Source organism: Oryctolagus cuniculus, chromosome 18 (assembly GCF_964237555.1).
Source record: "Oryctolagus cuniculus chromosome 18, mOryCun1.1, whole genome shotgun sequence".
Taxonomy (NCBI): Eukaryota; Metazoa; Chordata; class Mammalia; order Lagomorpha; family Leporidae; genus Oryctolagus; species Oryctolagus cuniculus.
The window spans coordinates 30,788,567-30,807,848 of record NC_091449.1 but is presented as its reverse complement, the minus strand read 5'-3'; the positions used below and the strand labels follow the sequence as shown (position 1 = coordinate 30,807,848).

Below are 19,282 nucleotides of genomic sequence, written 5' to 3'. Positions count from 1 at the left end.
GAACATCACATATGGATCACATTGGGCTATTCTGGGCAGGCTTGCAGGTTGGGGGAGTCCCTAACAGGGCAGTAAGGGGTCTTTTGCTGTTAGGGTCTGGACACTGCTTGTTCCTGCTTGGTTTGGAACTGGCGGTGGGGTAGGGGGATGGGATTCATGTCAGGTTGGGAGGGGCTTGATGTGGTGAGTCCTGCTTCTAACCTGTCTCATCATGACAGTGAATAATGTTATCTTACCTGAACACAGTAAAATCCAATGTGACATTTTGTAATGATTTAAATGTTCAAATTTACATTCTATTTTGATACATATGCTTGAAGATCCTCATATAAAAGATCACATTTTACTTTTTTAAAATCTTTGTTTATTTGAAAGGGAGAGAGAGAGAGAGAGAGAGAGAGAGAGAGAGAGAATCTCCCATATGCTGCTACTCTCCAAATGCCTAAAACAGCCAGGACTGGCCAGGCCAAAGCCAGGAGCCATGAACTCAGTCTGGGTCTCCCATGTGAGTAAAAGGGATCCAAGTACTTGAGCCTGCTGCCTCCCAAGATGGGCATTAGCAGGAACTTGGAGTCAAGAGCTCAGCCATGACTTTAACTCAGCCATTCTTCTATGGGATGCATGCTTCCTGAGGGGCATCTCCACCACTACACCAAGGACCACATTTTTTAAAAAGATAGCAAGGATGAGTGTTTGGCATAGCTGTTAAGATACCATATCCCATACCAGCTCAAGACCTAGCTCAATTTCTCATCCACTTTCCTGTTAATGCACGTAGGAGGTAGCAGGTGATGGCTCAAATACCTTGATCCTTGCCACCCATATGAGAGAATCAGATTGAATTCCTGGCTCTGTGCTTAAGCCTGGCCCAACTCTGGCTGGTGCAGGCATTTGGGGAATAAAGCAGAAGATGGAAGATCTCTCTCACTCTCACTCTCTCTCTCTCACTCTCACTCTCTTTCTCTTTCTCTCTGCCTTTCAAATAAAATGAAAATAATTTATTTAAAAATAAAAAAGAAGAAAATTTTACAATGAACTAAAATAAACCCTATTTTTTTTCTCTTTTTCAATATCATTAAGAAAGTTTTAGAACAAAGGCATTATAAGCCAAACCCAAGGAAAGTCTGATAAAATAAATGAGGAAAATAACAAACCCCTCTGGCTTGTACATTCAGCAGTGTTTGTTGTGCGTGGGTGAAGCAACCCTATCAGTGTCCTAGCCTTGTGGCACCTTTCAATTCAGGCTTTGATAATCAAGTTCACAGTGCTTGTGGGCGCGTGGGTGGGAGGGCAGGTGGGAAGAATCACTATGTTCCTCAAGTTGTACCTATGAAATGCATGAAGTTTGTATTCCTTAAAAAAAGGTTTCTGGGGAAAAAAAGGAAAAGAAAGTGGATTTTGTTATTTTGCTGACATGTCTAAACTAAAGTTAAAAGAAGGTAGAATGTATCCATTAATGAGATTTCCAATGAGACTTCAGAAGCTGGTTTGGGTGGGATATGGGGGCGGGGATCAATTCCCCCTTCAGGGACTTTGCATCTGGGATCCTACAGCCTTGAAGGATCCCCTCAAAACGCAGCCAGGACAGAACCCCCACCCTCTGCTCTTCCTCTTCTTTTGAGCGTTTCCCACACGCAGTACCACACTAACGCTGTTCTCTACTTTATTTATTCATTTTTTCAAATCTTTTGGCACTATCAAATAAAGATTCTTTGTTTTTTGTATGTCTTGCCCCAACCCCTAATGGATTGTGAATTCCATAAGAACAAGGAATTTTTGTTTTACAGTTAAGCTAAATTTATTTTATAATATTTATTTAATAGTTTTTATTTATATGAAAGCACAGCCAGAGAGAGAGCGAGAGAGAGATAGAGAGGGAGAGAGAGAGAGAACCAACTGCTGGTTCACTCCCCAAATGCCTACAATAGCCAGGAGCTGAGTCAGGTCAAAGCCAGGAGCTGGAACTCAACCCGGGTGTCCCAGTTGGGTGGCAAAGACTCAAGGACTTTTTGTTTTCAAAGATGTATTTATTTGAAAGGCAGAGCAACAGAGAAATAGGGAGCAAGAGAGAGAGAGAGAGAGAGAGAGAGAGAGATCTTCTATTTGCTGACCCATTCTAAATGCCCACAACCAGGTCTGGGCTTAAACTAGGAGCCAGGAACTCCATCTGATCTCCTACATGGGTGGCAGGGACCCAAGTACTTGGGCTATCTTCTGCTGCCCTCCCAGATGCCTTAACAGGGAGATGGTTTAGAGTAGGCAGGGCTTGAACTGCCATTTAGAAACAGGATACAGCACCCGAAGCTTAACCTGTTGTACTACAATGCCTGCCCAGGATTTTGTTTGTTTTATTCATGACTGTATCTCTAGTTCCCAGCACAGTATCTGACACAGAGGAAGGAATCAACAAAATTTTTTAGAAAAAACTGAATGAGATCACAGTGAGTAAATATTGAAGAGGACCCACAGATGGACCTTAACAAAATCGCTGGACAATTTCTGTACATACTCCCTTCCGTGCACCTGAGACGAACCCTTTTGCTCTATAGAGATGACACAAAGGCAAAGCAAGGGGCTGTATGTGAGGAGAGATACGAGGCTAGACAAGCATAAGGTTTACCTTTTTAGGTTTACCTTTTTATATGCAGTATCATCCACCCACTAAGGCAGTGTTAAGGCTAGAAGGGCTCTGATGTTACACACCAGATTTGAATCTCCTGCCTGCCAACGGAATTTAGGCACATTTCTTATTTAGCCTTTCATGGTACATGTGGTTGACATTCCTTACAGCATGGCTGACATTGCAAAGATTAAGATGATTCGTGTAAAATTACATAAATATGTCTGCTCAGAGTTACTTGTTTTTTCAGTACTCCATGAATGTTGTGCACTGATAAATATTTCAAAAAAATTAGTAACAGTGTATTTAGAACAAAAAACTGTCTGCAAAGTAGGGTTCAGTTCTTTCCAGAGAATCAGGAGACAATTATTGGAGAGTAGGAAGAAACATGGAAAAATTTCCCACTACCTTTCCTCTATCAGATGTTGTATAAGAAATGGAAAAAAACAAAAGATACAGAAAGATTTGTTTATTTTCCTTCAAAGTTGCTTTCAGTAGTAACCAGTAACCACGTCAGACTCCACACTAAGGTTAGAAACCACTTTGGGGCTGGTGCTGTGGTGCAGCGGGTTAAAGACCTGGCCTAACTCAACGTCATCCCATATGGGCGCTGGTTCTAGTCCCGGCTTCTTCTCTTCCGATCCAGCTCTCTCCTATGGCCTGGGAAAGCAGTGGAAGATGGCCCAAGTGCTTGGGCCCCTGCACCCACGTGGGAGACCTGGAAGAAGCTCCTGGCTCCTGACTTTGGATCAGTGAAGCTCCGGCCGTTGCAGTCATCTGGGGAGTAAACCAGCAGATGGAAGACCTCTCTCTCTCTCTTTCTCTACCTCTCTTTGTAACTCTGTCTTTCAAATGAACAAAATAAATCTTTAAAAAAAAAAAAAAAGAAAGAAAGAAACCATTTAATTTGTTAGTTTAGGGGTAGGTAGGCACTGAATGACCTGCATGGATAGAGATAAGAAAGTCGAGTTCAGGGTGAGATCAGAGAGAAGTTGCTTGTGATGGCAGCAGTTGCAAGGGTGCAGGGCATTCTGCTGTAAAGGTGGAAGTGTCATGTTGGATGGGACCCCCAGATTATGGTATGGGGATTGAAAGCACTGGCTGCATTTGGAGAGCCCCAGTTGGACTTAGTCCAGGTTCTTGTCTTCCCACATGTAGGAATGCAACCAGGACTAGGTTGAGGTGAACAGAAGAGCAGGATTTATTGAAAGAAAAAAGAGGGCCGGCGCCGCGGCTCACTAGGCTAATCCTCCGCCTTGCGGCGCCGGCACACCGGGTTCTAGTCCCGGTTGGGGCGCCGGTTCTGTCCTGGTGCCCCTCTTCCAGGCCAGCTCTCTGCTGTGGCCAGGGAGTGCAGTGGAGGATGGCCCAGGTGCTTGGGCCCTGCACCCCATGGGAGACCAGGAGAAGCACCTGGCTCCTGCCATCGGATCAGCGCGGTGCGCCGGCCGCGCCGGCCACTGGAGGGTGAACCAACGGCAAAAGGAAGACCTTTCTCTCTGTCTCTCTCTCTCACTGTCCACTCTGCCTGTCAAAAATAAATAAAAAAATAAAAATTATTAAAAAAAAAGAAAGAAAGAAAAAAGGATATCAGAAGTGAGTATAGGTAACCTCCAGAGAGAGAACTGCCTCCATTCGGGCTAGGGGTTAACCTTTTATAGCATAGGGGTGGTGCTCAGGGTAGGCTTGATTGAAGACCCAAGGGAGACAGGATAGGGGTGGGACTGGGGCATCTGTGATGGGTCTGCAGCAAGGTGTCATGACATTTGGAGCATGATGGAAAGTGAGGCTTAGCTGCATGATGAAGACTGTGTGTGCCAAGTCTTCAGCCGTGTTGAAGTGGCATGGAAGATCATGGGATTTGGGCATTGCACAGAGGTTGAGTATTGGCAGTCCTTAGCTCCTTATCCTGTTATGGGACAATCAAGGTGGTCTCAGTTCTTCTTTCACATTGAGAAAGAATTTCCACTTAGTGAGAAACCTCCTGCTGTAGCAGTCAGGAGGGGAGCTCCAAGGGAGGAGTTCCTGAGAAGCCTGTGGGCACTGCCTCTTTTATATACAAAGTGGCTCTCTCTGATTAGCCATAGATTTAACCAATCAGGGGAGGAGTAGCGTAACAGCTAACAACCAATCAGAAGGCTAGAATAACAGTAAGTCAGGAGGGAAGGAAAAAACCTCTCAGAGGACTGGAAGTAGTAATCCTGTCTAACATTCTCATGATAAAACTGTTACTAAAGGCAGCCTCTGGGAAGAAGCAAGCACTTTGTCCACACTTAAAGGGACTCCACCCCTTTTCTCATTCCTACAGAGACCTGACCTAACTGCCTGTTAACCCATCTAACTCCTCACAATCCCTTCCTGACTCCCTGCCTCACAGGCATCCACAATGTTAGGACAGTGAAGCAGGGGGTCCTGTTGTGTGTTCAGCACAATTTTGTTGTTATTGTTATTGCTTTGAAAACTTCCTGAAGCAAATAGAATATGAAACCAAAGAAATAGAATATGAAAGTTCTGTGAAGAGAAATCTAATGTATTTTAGGATAAATCCTCAAATTTACAGCTTACAATTGATAGGCGGTCATTTCAATAATACCAGCTCAATAGGAACCTAGAGGAATGATTATTTAATTATAACATTACTTTAAAAGCACAAGAACAGATGTGTCTTAGTGACTGAAAAATCTTTGTGCTTTACAAACAAAAAAATTTATATAAACTCATTAGAAAAATATTTGAGAACATAATACATTCAGGAAAATTTGTTTGTTCAGCAAACATGTGTTTAATGTTTACTCCATGCCAGGCACTTTGCTAAAATACAGAGAGATAAAGACACCAACCACAAACCCTTCCCATAAAGAGCCTGAAGTTGACTGGGTTAGACATTCAAGTTGCACATAATCCAGTGTGATAAGTGCTAAGCATGCGTAAGCACAAAAGTTAAGAAATAGCTTGAGGCATGCTATTTTGCACCACCTCTTTCCAGGGAGTTTTACATTTCACATGCTTTACACATGTGAATAGTGTTTCAATACAATTATCTGCACATGTCTGCAGACACAGCTCAACCTCCACTGTATGTACATTTGCCCACATTGACCCTCATTCTTCACTTCTGCCTAGCACATCTCACATAAGATCCATAGACTGCTGGCTACTCTCCACGTTGCCTTCAAAACAGATCTAGAATTAAGACACTACCAAACATCAAAGTGTCCAGCTTCTCTGGACATCTCTTGCCTGGACTGTTGCAATAGCCTACTAACTTCTGCAATGATTGCTCTTCCATCTATTCTCAAGGCAGTAATCAGAATATCTTTTGAAAAAGGCCCATTCCAGCACATTGCTTCCCTGCTCAAAATCCTTCAATGTCTTCCCACCTCACTCTGGGTAAAAGCCAAAGTCTGTACAAAAAACAGAAGGCTCTATGGGACCTGTTTTACCTACCTTGCCTCCTGCTTTGCTCATAAGAAGCACACTCCTGCCTGGGTCTGTACACCTGCTGTTGCTTCCCAAGAAGCATGGAATGCTCTGCTCCCAGACATATATGATTGCTCCCTCTCTTCCTTCCCTCAGGGTTTTATTCAAATGTCACCATGGCAAAGGGTTTCTCTAGCCAACGTATCTAAAATTTTAAGACTAGGTCTCTCTCTCTCTCTCTCTCTCAAGAATTCCTAGCTTCTTTTCCTGCTTTTACCTTTAGTTATTGATTACTATCTAATCTATTTTTGAAGATTTATTTATTTATTTATTTGAAAGGCAGAATTAGAGAGAGAGAGTGAGGGTCAGAGAGAGACACAGAGAGAGAGTCTTCCATCTGCTAGTTCACTACCCAAATGGCCACAATGGCTGGGCCAGGCCAAAGCCAGGAGCCAGGAGCTTCTTCCAGATCTCCCACATGGGTGCATCTTCTGCTGCTTTCCCAGGAGCATTAGCAGGGAGCTAGATCAGAAGTGGAGCAGCCAGGACTCCAACTGACACCCATATGGATGCTGGCACTGCAGGTGGCAGCTTCATCAGCTGCACCACAGCGCCAGCCCCTACCTAATCTATTTTATATTTCACTTGCTGCTTACCAATAAGCTCCCAGAGGGCAAGGATCAAATCTGGGTTTTGTTCACTGATTTCCACACCCCAAGTGCCTAAAATGGTACTTACATAAATATGTCACTTAATAAATATTTGTAGAGGGGCAGCATTTGGCTCAGAAATTAAGATATCACTTAGGATGTCCATATTGGAATGCCTGGTTCAAGTCTTGACTTCTCTACTAATCTAGCTTCCTGCTAATGTACATCTTAGGAGTCAGTAGGCGATGGCTCAAGTACTTGGTTCCCTGCCACCTATGTGGGAGGCCTAGATGGAGTTCTGAGCTCTTGGCTTCTGCCCTAGACATGGCTGTTGTGGGCATCTGGGGGAAGAAATCAGTGGACGGAAAGTCTCTCTCTGTTTTTCTCCTGTGCTTTAACTTTGAAATAAATTTAAAACAATATATTTGTGGAATGAGCAAGTGGATGACTACATGAATATTTCATGTAAGGATTTATTTATTTGGGGCAAATGTCGTAGTGTAGCAGGTAAGCTGCTGCTTGGGACACTTGCATCCCGTACCAGAGTGCTGGTTCAAGCTCTCAGCCAGCTTCCTGCTAATGTATCTGGGAAGGCAGCTGATGATGGCCCAGGTACTTAAATCTCCACCACCATGTGACATGGACTGATGGAAGAGCTCTCTCTCTCTCTCTCTCTCTCTCTCTGATTCCTTCTCTGTCATTGTCTTTCAAATAAGTAAATAAATCTTTTAAAAAGAGTTAATTCATGACAGCTCAATAGGCTAATCCTCCACATGCAGCGCCAGCACACCGGGTTCTAGTCCTGGTCGGGGCGCTGGATTCTGTCCGGTTGCCTCTCTTTCAGGCCAGCTCTCTGCTGTGGTCCGGGAGTGCAGTGGAGGATGGCCCAGGTCCTTGGGCCCTGCACCTGCATGGGAGACCAGGAAAAGCACCTGGCTCCTGGCTTCAGATCAGCGCGATGCGCCGGCCACAGCATGCCAACCGCAGTGGCCATTGGAGCGTGAATCAACAGCAAAAGGAAGACCTTTCTCTCTGTCTCTCTCTCTCTCTCTCACTGTCCACTCTGCCTGTCAAAAAAAAAAAAATGTTAATTCATTCCATACACAGATATTTATTGACTATTTACCTATGTACTTTTTTTTAAAGGAGAGGAAATAAAACAAGACAGGGGCCAGCGCTGTGGCACAGTGGGTTAATGCCCTGGCCTGAAGCACCAGCATCCCATATGGGCGCCGATTCTAGTCCCAGCTGCTCCTCTTCCGATCCAGGTCTCTGCTGTGGCCTGGGATAGCAGTAGAAGATGGCCCAAGTCTTTGGGCCTCTGCACCCACGTGGGAGACCTGGAAGAAGCTCCAGGCTTTGGATCGGCACAGCTCCAGCCTTTGCGGCCATCTGGGGAGTGAACCAGCAGATAGAACACCTCTCTCTTCTCTGTCTCTACCTCTCTCTGTAACTCTGTCTTTCAAATAAATAAAATAAATCTTTAAAAAATAAACAGAAATAGTTCCTGCTCCCGTAAAACTTACAAATGAGAAGGAATCTTTGAACAATTTTCTCACTTGGAACATAAAATCACACAACTGAACATTAAAAAAAAAAAAAAAAAAGATGGTTCTCAGTCTTTTGCATAAGAGATGACACTGCCTTTACCCTTAGATTCTGGAACCTAACCATCATACTAACCATCATAGTATTGTCTATCTCCCATCTCCAAAAATCAATGGAATTCTTCATATTAGCAGTAAGCCATTCTCATGTCTCAGTGCCCATCCAATTCTGGAATCCAATTGCTAGAAAATACAGTCAGTGTTCATGTATCTTTGAGGAAAGAGGCCATGTCCATTCTACAGTGCCTGGCAGAAAGGGAATATTCCATAAATGTTAGTTTGCTGATGACTATCTCAGCAAAAGGAAGCAGTCACAAAACATGGCCTGTGCCACAGCGGCATCTACAGCAGTGATCACAACATGCATGGAAAATTTCATTAATCCTGCTGGGAAGAGAGATCAAAGAACTCTTAAGGAATTCTTGCAGAAGTGGAGATATGGCGTGGCACTTAAGGCCTCCATCAAATGATGGCCTTCTAGATAAGGAGAGCTATTCATTCCTGAGGTTTACTTCTTGGCCAGCCCACTAATCCAGCAGGGAAAGAGCATTTAAATGGATTATCTCTGGTTTTATGAAAGAAAAAATGGGATCATCTTTCCAGGGAGAAACAGATGTAAATGACAGTCATGGTGATCTCTCTGAAGGGTGTTTTACTGGTGCTGTCTTTCAGAGGGAGAGAGGGCTTCCATAGCCAAGGCCAACGGCATTCTGGATTTCTTCTGTGTGTTTTTTCAGTTGTACCATAGCAGCTTGTTTCCTTAATAGGGAAAATCTGCCAGCCAAGTTCACAGCTAAACCACAGCTACAGTAATGGCTCCATTACTTTGACCTAGAAACTGTAATTCAAAGCTACTGTTCTTACAATTCCAAGGTATCTCTCCCTGAATCATAGGAGAAAGCAAATGACTTGGAGCTCAAATGGCAAATGCTGATGCCGATGGCTACTGGCTTTAGATGGTCTCCTGAGGATGCTTTAATTCCAAGATATCTTGATATTAATTCCTTTCTGTTCTAAAGAAAATGTAAAACAATTTCCTTTAAAAATTAATCGGCCAGTGCCGCGGCTCACTAGGCTAATCCTCCGCCTTGCGGCGCTGGCACACCGGGTTCTAGTCCCGGTCGGGCGCTGGATTCTGTCCTGGTTGCCCCTCTTCCAGGCCAGCTCCCTGCTGTGGCCAGGGAGTGCAGTGGAGGATGGCCCAAGTGCTTGGGCCCTGCACCCCATGGGAGACCAGAAGTACCTGGCTCCTGCCATCAGATCAGCGCGGTGCGCCGGCCACAGCACGCTGGCTGCGGCGGCCATTGGAGGGTGAACCAACAGCAAAGGAAGACCTTTCTCTCTGTCTCTCTCTCTCTCTCTGTCCACTCTGTCTGTCAAATAAATAAATAAAAATTAAACTATCAAGAATAAATTCTGAACTCAATGCAGCCTTGTCAAATGTTTACAAATAATGAGATTCTATTTTCTAAAACTTGGGAGACAAAGAATTACTTCTAAGGCATTTTAATTTCTAACAAAGATATATATATATCTTAATTACCAGATAACAATCCAAGTATTCACCAATAAAGAACTAATTAAATAAATCATGGTACAATCTTTACAACGTATATTGTATAAAAGAAAGAACAAGAAAAATGAGGAAATTGTATATATATAGATGTGGCAAACATTTTCAGGATTCATTAAGTGAACAAAACCAGCATAGAGCAGTGTATGTAATATATATACTACTTTCTGAGGAAGGTTTATTTTTATTTATTTGAAAGGCGGTAACAGAGAAAGAGTGACAGAGAAAGAGCTCTTCCATCTATCAGTTCACTTTGTGAATGGTTACAACATTCAAGGCTGGGCCAGGCTGAAGCCAGGAGGCAGGAACTCCATCCAAGAATTTCTGGGCCATTTTCCACTACTTTCTCAGGTGCATTAGCACAGAGCTGGATTGGAAGTAGAGCAGCTAGCCCATGTATGCTTCCTTTTATATTGGACATATAAGAATACAAATGTTATGGGTCAATGTTGTCGCACAGTGGATTAATCTACCGCTTGGGATGTTGGCATCCCATAACAGAGTGCTGGTTTGAGTCCTCGCTGTTCCACTTCTGGTGTAGGAATGTGTTTCCCAGTTTTTATCCCAAGTCCTTACCCTTCATGAGATAAGAATTTAAATCAGGCATAAGTAAGGTAGATAAATGACAGATTTAAAGTTGGAGAGTGAGCATACATTCAGGCGTGAGGGCAGGCAACTCCACAAGGAGAGATACCATGAGAGGGACAGATAGTTGTCCACGAGGAGAAAGTGCAGCAGAAGAGAAGAAAGGGCCACTCCTATACCCAACAGTCCCCTTTATGGGGTAGGGAGTTGTGACCTAATGGAAAATACCGATGGGTGGAGTTTGGGTGGCATTTAGTATATGTGAGGTTTTCTGGGAGCTTCATGGCATCTGCACAGAGTTTAGCTTACACAGGTCCACTATGGCATCTCCTTCCTGGTATATGAGCTACAGGTGCATCATGGGAAAGTGGGTGTACTGGATTGGCATGTAATGAGAGGCAGTGAAGATACAGAGCTGAAATTGTGGGAAAATCTTCCAGCTCTCTAACTCCTTGCCTATTCCCCCTATCACTTTCAATCCAGTTTCCTGCTAATGTGCCTTGGGAGGGCAGTAGAGATTGGCACAAGTGCTTAGGTTCCTGCATCCCATGTGGTAGACCAAGATGGAGTACCCAGTTCTTGGTTTCAGTCTGGCCTAGACCTAGCTGTTGCAGATAGCTGGGGAGTGAGCAACCAAATGGAAGGTCTCTCACTCTGCCTGTCTTTCTCTCTCTCTGCTATTCTGCATTTCAAATAAATGAATACATATTTTTAATATTTTAAGAAAGAATGCAAATTTTATTAGCTTGAGCTTGTAAAACTAAATAATGGAAAGACAAATAAAAAATATGGGGGTTGGTACAAGGTAAACAGGGATAGAGAAGAATAGGAGCATGATTTCTCTTTATACAATTCTTAAGGAGTTTTGATTTTTGAATCACATAAATGAATTAATAACTTTATAACAAATTTTAATATTTTTATTATTTGAGAGTGTTACAGACAGAGAAAGGGAGACATAGAGAGACAGGTTTTCTATCCACTGATTCACTCACCCAAATGGCCGCAACAGCCAGAGTTGGACTGATCTGAAGCCAGGAGCCAGGAGCTTCTTCCGGGTCTCCCAGTTGGCACATCTTTCACTGCTTTCCCAGGCCATGGCAGAGAGCTAGATTGGAAGAGGAGCAGCCAGGACTAGAAACAGTGCCCATATGGGATGCTGGCACCACAGGCAGAAGCTTACCCCACTATACCATGGCACCAGCCCCAATAAGAATAAACCTTTTAAGGATTTATTTATTGGGGCTGGTGCTGTGGTATAGCAGGCTAAGCCTCAGTCTGCGGAGCCAGGATCCCACACGGACGCCTGTTTGAGTGCTGGCTGCTGCACTTCCAGTAGAGCTCCCTGCTAATGGCCTGGGAAAGCAGTGGAAGATAGTCCAAATGCTTGGGCCCCTGCACCCAAGTGGGAGACTCAGAAGAAGTTCCTGGCTCCTGGCTTTGGCCTGGGCCCGGGTCCAGCAAAGCAGCCTATGCTTATGGACCAGAGACCGGCTATGGGGAGGGTACATGACCTGAAACAGCCACAGTCCTTTCTTGGAACAAGACAACTTTGCTTTTTAAAAAAAAAAAAAAAATTATTTGTTTGAGAGGTAGACTTACAGAGAGAGGAAGCGACAAAGAGAAAGGTCTTCTACCTGCTGGTTCACTACCCAGATGGCTGCAACGGCCAGAGCTGGGCCAATTTAGGAGCTTCTTCCAGGTCTCCCACATGGGTGCAGGGACCCAACCACTTGGGCCATCTTCCACTGATTTCCCAGGCCATTGGCAGGGAGCTAGATAGGAAGTGGAGCATCCAGGACTAGAACTGGTGCTCACATGGGATACCAGCACCACAGGCAGAGGCTTAATTTACTATACCACAGCGCTGGCCCAATAAAAAATTTTTTTTAAATCTTAATTTCCTTTGTAAGCAAGATGTCTAGATTCACAGATGTATAGGTCTAGGAAATATTCAAGTTGAGATAGATAAAACTGAAAAGTAACACTAATTCTAAGTCATTTAGTGGCATTTCTCTAAGGTAGATTTAATCAAGGTCTTTTGTTCACCTGTTTTCCTTTCTCATCTAAGAAACTGGTGGATCCTTCAAGGACAGAAATTTAGAGACAAAGTTTGAAACTGTTAATTAGGCTATCATTGGAATCATTAGAGTTTACACAACCAGACCACACAAGATTCAAGATATTTTAAGGCAGTATTGCTGGTGTGAGTAAAAGTTATAGCTACCGTGGACTGAGTCCAAAATTACCATGTGAGCCTGGAGTGTCTCCTCAGTCCCCTGTGGAATTCATCAGCCATAAAATCCCAAAAGCCTCAGTTTCTCTGAACATTCCGTTTGCTTTCTTATTCAAATGAAAACCTGCAGTCTTCCCAAACTGCAGTCTTTCCTCTGGAGGATAAGGATGACTCCAACAAGTCCCCCGATACCTGCTACAAAACTTCTCTCCCAGCCCTGACTTCTTCCCAAGCTCCATCTGATTAGGTCTAACTCCTTAGTCTACATCTCTACTTACATATTGAAATTTCAAACTTCACTATCAAAATACAGAATTCTTGAGTCATAGGATAACCAAACCTGCCCAACATCTAGGGCCTTTCACTGTAAATGACGCTATCACCAATTTAGCACCTTGAGTCAAAAACCTGATGAGATCTCAATTGTCTCTTCTTTCCAACACTCACATCATATCCATTAGCAAGTCCTATAGAACCAGGATCACAATTGACCAACAGTACCACATTCATAGACAGGCAATTGGCGCAACTGTTAAGATGCCACTGGGGAATCCAGGCACTTGCATCCCGAGTGCCTGGATTCAAGTGCCAGTTTTGCTTTCTTTCTTTAATAAAATTTATATATTTATTTGAAAGGCGGATGGCTACGGGGTGGGGGTGGGGGAGAGAGAGAGAAAGAGATCTTCCATCTGCTGGTTCACTATCCAAATGGCTGCAACCACCAGGTCTGGACCAGGCTGAAGCCAGGAGCCAGGAGCTTCATCTGGGTCTCCTACATGAGTACAAGGACCCAAGCAATTGGCCATCTTCCACTGCTTCCCCAAGTGCATTAACTAGCAGCTGGATCAGAAATGGACCAGCCGGAACTCAAACCCATGCCTGTAAGAGATGCCATTTTTGAAAGCAGCAGCTTTACCTGCTGTGCCACCATGCTGGCCCCTGATTTCATTTTCACTTTGTTTCCTGCTGTGAACCCTAGGAGATGGCAGATGATGGCCCAAGTATTTGGGTCCCTAATACCCATGTGGGAGACCTGGATTGAGCTTTGTTCTCCTAGCTTTGGCTGGCCCAGCTCAACTGTTTCAGGAATTTTGAGAATGAGCCAGCAGATGGGAGCTCTGTCTGTCTATGTCTCTTTGCCTTTCAAATAAAAATACACAGAAATTTAGAATAGTACCAGTCTCGCTAAAGTCACACTGTCACAGTTGGCAATGTGGCACAATGGGTTAAACCTCCACCTCTGATGCTGGATCCCATGCTAGAGTGCCAGTTCAAATGCCAACTGCTCTGCTTTTAATCCAGCTCCTTGCTAACATGCTTGGGAAGGCAGTGGAAAATGGTCCAAGTATTTGGACATGTGGAGATCCAGATGGAAATTCCTGGCTCCTGGCTTCAGCCTAGCCTAGCCCCAACCAACCATTGTGGTCATTTGAGGAGTGAACCAGCAGATGGAACATCTTTTTCTCTCTCCCTCTCTCTAATTCTGCCTTTAAACAAATAAATAAAATCCTGTTGTCAAACATCATCTGTCCCTTCCAGACTCTCAAAGATCTTGTTCCGTTCTGATCAATGACCTCTACACTCATGGTGTGGTTAAAGATTGTTGCTGTCAAGGTGTTAGAGGGAATGGAAAGATAAGAGACAATGGTCAGAGAATGGGATTAAGTAGAGTTTGGCAATGACAGTCTTATGACTCTGGAAGTGGGGAAGGAGTAGAGGACAAAATTATTGGATGCTAATTCAAGGAACTAAACAGCCAGAGGTACTGGAAGGATCATTTAGAGAGAGAGAGAGAGAGAGAGAGAGAGAGAGCAAGCAAGCCAGGAGTAAGTAGTGGAGTAACAGCTTAGAGAGACAATGACCCAGGAGCTAAATTCCTTGAGAAATAAGGAGGAGTGACTATAGAGGTGGGAGCACTCTGACAGGGGATGCAGGTGTCCCGAATGTCACCTTATGCACTGTACCAGCTGCCTGCCCATGAATGTTATACTACTGATCAACTGTGATTCTGGTTCTGTAGGACTTGCTGATGGACTTGATGTGAGGTTGGAAAAAAGAGAAATACCAAATCACATCAAATTTTTAACTCCAGGCACTGAACTAATGAAGAATTATTAACAGTGAAAAACACAAGACATAGGGCAGACTTGTCAATCGTATGAATCAGGGCCAACGCTGTGGTGTAGTAGGCCGAGCCTCCACCTGTGGTGCCAGTATCCCATCTGGGCACCAGTTTGTGTCCCAGCTGCTCCTCTTCCAATCCGTTTCTCTGCTATGGCCTGAGAAAGCAGTGGAAGATGGCCCAGGTGGTTGGGCCTCTGCACCTGCATGGGAGAACCAGAAGCTCCGGGCTCCTGTTCAGACAGGCCCAGCTCCAGCTATTACAGCCATATAGGGAGGGAACTGGTGGCTGGAAGAAACTCTCTCTGTGTCTCTCTCTCTCTGTAACTCTATCTCTCAAATAAATAAAATCTTTTTTAAAAATCATATGAATCAAGAATTCTGCATTTTGTTAGTTAAGTTTGAAATTTCAAATTCCCTAACCTGAAAGTCACTACAAGAAGGAGTAGTACCTGATACCCTCTGGTGATCTGAGAGTAAAATCCTCAGGAATGTGAAGAGGAAACCCATCCGGAAACAGTAATAATGATCGATACTGCCTCTTCTCCAGGCTTTACTCCTAAAATACAGTGTACGGGGTGGCATTTGTTGCAGCAGTGAAGATACCCACATCCCACTTTGGAGTGCTTAGGTTTGAGTCCTGGTTCTGCTCCCAATTCCAGCTTCCTGCTAATGCGCACCTTAAGAGGAAACCAGTGATGGCTCAAGGGTACCTGGGCCCTGCCACTCACATGAGGGATCCAGGCTGAGTTCCAGGTTCTCAGCTTGAGCCTGACCCAATCCTGGCTGTTATGGGCAGCTGAGCAGTGAATCAGCGAGTGGGAGGTCTCTCTCTGCTTTCTAAATTAATAATAAAAGTAAATTTTCAAAAATGTTTTAAATAATTAAAGACAAAATAATACAGTGTATTCTAAGTCCATCCACTCCTCTCTACTTTTACTGTTGTCATCACAGTCCAGTCCGCCTAATTTCATCTCACTTTCTTGCAACTGAGTTTCCTGATTGCCTTGATTGCTGATTTACCAACAATTTATTTTGTCTGTCTTTGATGCTGTGATTTCTTTTATATCTGATGAAATTTGTGAAAGAGAAAGAAAGTGCCTGATAAGAAAACTAAACAGAATCCCAGACTGTGGCTATCTTGATGATGCGGTCAGAATAGAATGAGTTTTCTGTATTCTATTCACCTTTCTCTTTCTTAGCTATGATTCTTTTTTCCAATTAGACAATGTTGAAACCTCCTTAGCATTATATCTAGAAGAAAAATTTGACACTTAAAATGTCACTGCAGATTTTGGATGACTGTTCTGTCGCTCCCCGTCTTCGTGGAGGAACGACACAGGACCCTGCGCTGTTCTTTCGTCTGCTCGGCCCTCCCCGGGTTTGCTGCTGGTTCTTCCCGGGTTGGCTACTATCCCTTCCACCTCCGTGGAAGGGCAGTTCCCCCTGGCCACATTCCCCACTTCCGCAGGGGAGCGGCACACCGCCGGCCGGTTCTCTCGGGGGCTGCACGGGTTCCCTTAGATGTTCCCCATAAATGTTCCTGGTGCGTGCCGTCTCTCTCCTCCTTTATAGTCCTCTTCCGCCAATCCTAACTCGGCTGCCCACACGCCAAGTACGCTGCTCTCCAATCAGGAGCAAGTCCTACAGTTAATTGATTGAACTGGAGGCAGCTGTGCGGAAGCTGTTTACTTCTCTCCCAACGCCATATTGGGGGAGAGCAGATGCATAGAATAAGTCCTAATTCGAGTAACTTAGTCTAGTCCGGATTGCTCCCCACAGTTCTAATGCTTAAGGCATGGAAATTTTATTAAGCAAATTCATTCTGCCTTTAGAACAAGTATTTTAAGGACTGTTCTAAATACAGTCAAGGGGCCGGTGCCATGGTGTAGTTGGCTAAGCCTCTGTCTGTGGCGCTGGTATCCCATATGAACACAAGTTCTAGTCCTGGTTGCTCCTCTTCAGATCTAGCTGTCCACTGTGGCTTGGGATAGCAGCAGAAGATGACCCAAGTGCTTGAGCCCCTGCACCTGCATGGGAGACCTGGAAGAAGCTCCTGGCTCCTGGCTTTGAATCGGTCCAGTTCTGGCCATTGTGGCCATTTGGGTAGTGAACCAGCAGATGGAAGACCTGTCCGTTTCTCACTCTCTCTATAACTCTACCTCTCAAATAAATAAAATCTTTTAAAAAAATACAAGCAAAATAATACCATAACAAAACTATGTATTCTTTAGGAATGAAATTGACAAAATAAAAATATTAGGGATGTTCTAGAAATGTATCCTATGGAAACATTTAACTAAGAATTTACATAAAAATCAGACTCCCAGATTGTTCATAGAATTGCTTAGCCTGTTAAAAATGTTCTAAAGGGGCTGGTGCTGTGGCATAGTAGGCTAAAACCTGTAGCACAAGCTTCCCATATGGTGCCAGTTCTAGTCTGGGCTGCTCCTCTTCAGATCCTTTGCTAATGGCCTGGGAAAGCAGTGGAAGATGGCCCAAGTCCTTGGGCCCCTGCACCTGCATGGGAGACGTAAAAGAAGCTCCTGACTTCTGATTGGCTCAACTTCAGCCATTGCAGCCATTTGAAGAGTGAACCAGTGGATGGAAGATCTTTCTCTCTGTCTCTCCATCTCTGTCTGTAACTCTACCTCTCAAATAAGTAAATAAAAATCTTTAAAAAAAATTCTAAAACTTGGGACCAGTGTGGTGGCCTAGAGGGTAAAGCTGCTACCTGTGACACCTGCATCCCATATGGTTGCCAGTTTGTGTCCCAGTTGCTCCACTTCCAACACAGCTCTGTTAATGTGTCTGGGAAAGCAGTGGAAGATTGCCCAAGTGCTTGGGCCCCTGCACCCACATGGGAAATGTTTTTCTCAAATATCTTTGTGGCTAACTACCTCATTTCTTTAAGATCATGGTTCAACTATCACCTTATCAATGAGGATTTTCCCCCTTCTTTTTCTTCCAGAGCACATGTAGCAAGTGAAATATATTGACTGGTTTGTTTACTATCTGCCTTTCCCACTAACATGTAAGTTCTATAATGACTGGGATTTTTGTTTTGTTTATGACTGTGTCTCTAGCACTGAATAATGCCTGGCAATATTTTTGACACAATTCATTCATTGCTGAATGAATGAATATATAGACATATCTTCTTCACTGTTTTCTCCCTCATAAATGGTTAGAAGCATATACTTATCCAATTTCCCAACTTACCATACTACTGCTATGATATAAAATATTGATCCTTCACAATATGCTAATTAATATGACAGGGTTTGACATGATAAGTTTGAAGTGGTAGAGGTGGGGATAGAATAACATATACAATCTAACTATCCCATCACTGAATAATCTAGTTGAGGCTCTTCAAGGAGATTCTCTAGTGATCCAAAGCTCCCAATTTTTTTCTTCTAAAGTACTAGCAACCATCAATTTGGCGATCCTTACACTCTCCCACCAGGAACCATTAGCACCTTCTTCTGTATCCTGAAAAAAAATACTTTAACTTGTATCACCTACTCTGTACATTTAAAACTAAAGGCAGAAAGTAAAACTACTTTCTGAACTACCTGAATGATATATTTGAGGTTGTCTAAAGGAATGGATTATACTGTTCTCAATTGTGTGTGAACAGTTTGAACGGCCTTCAGAAATACTGCAGTTCACACTCACCCTTCCTAATCCTTATTCACCTCCTCAGCACCCCGACCCACACAGTTACCCACGCACACCAAAACAAAATCAAGAAACTAAACAATGTAAGCCTGGCAGAAATCTGAAATCATTCCAGCCTCAGACTTTAAATCACTTGCCTACTGTGAACAGCCCTGAGATGCACTATGACTCAGCATTTTGTAGTGTCTGAGACATGAAATGAGATAAAGGCCTTTCTCCCTTGGTGACATTAGCTAAATATGGAGCGAGAATAAATGAACTACCTCAAAACACAGAATCAGTGGCTGAGACGTTCCAGTGGTCACACCAACCCAGGTTTAACTCAAGTCTGCGATGACAGGGAGGAGAGCATGTGTAAGCCAAAGCACACAGGGATGTTCTGAACAACTTGTTGACCTATAAAAAGAGCAAATAACAATGCCGACTACAATTAACACTCAGAAATGGAGAAAATATTACAAATGTAAAAACTCAAACAATCTTAAGCAGGAACTGTGGTGACTGGTTTAGAGTCGGCAGCTCTTCACTAAGACTATCAGAAACTAAAATCAAATCAAGTGAGGATTTTTTTTTTCCCCTTGCAAACAAGAACAAAAAGAAAGATGTGAGTAAAACTGAAACAAACAGGAAAATCCAGCTCCTTAACTGTTCAAAAGCAGAAAGAAAATAAGATGAATTACATGAAGAGAAGGCTGCAGTAAAGACAAATTGTTCAGTCCACATTCTCACATGGGGCAGGAAGTGCTGGAGAAATGAGAAAAAAGCAAAAGGTAATTGCCAAGCAGG

General features: G+C 43.7%; 1 pseudogene; it reads left to right on the top strand.

Annotated features, from left to right (window-relative positions):
• The window catches only part of LOC100350206 (A-kinase anchor protein 8-like), a 33,654-nt pseudogene that overhangs the window by 12,271 nt on the left and 2,101 nt on the right, over positions 1 to 19,282 (top strand).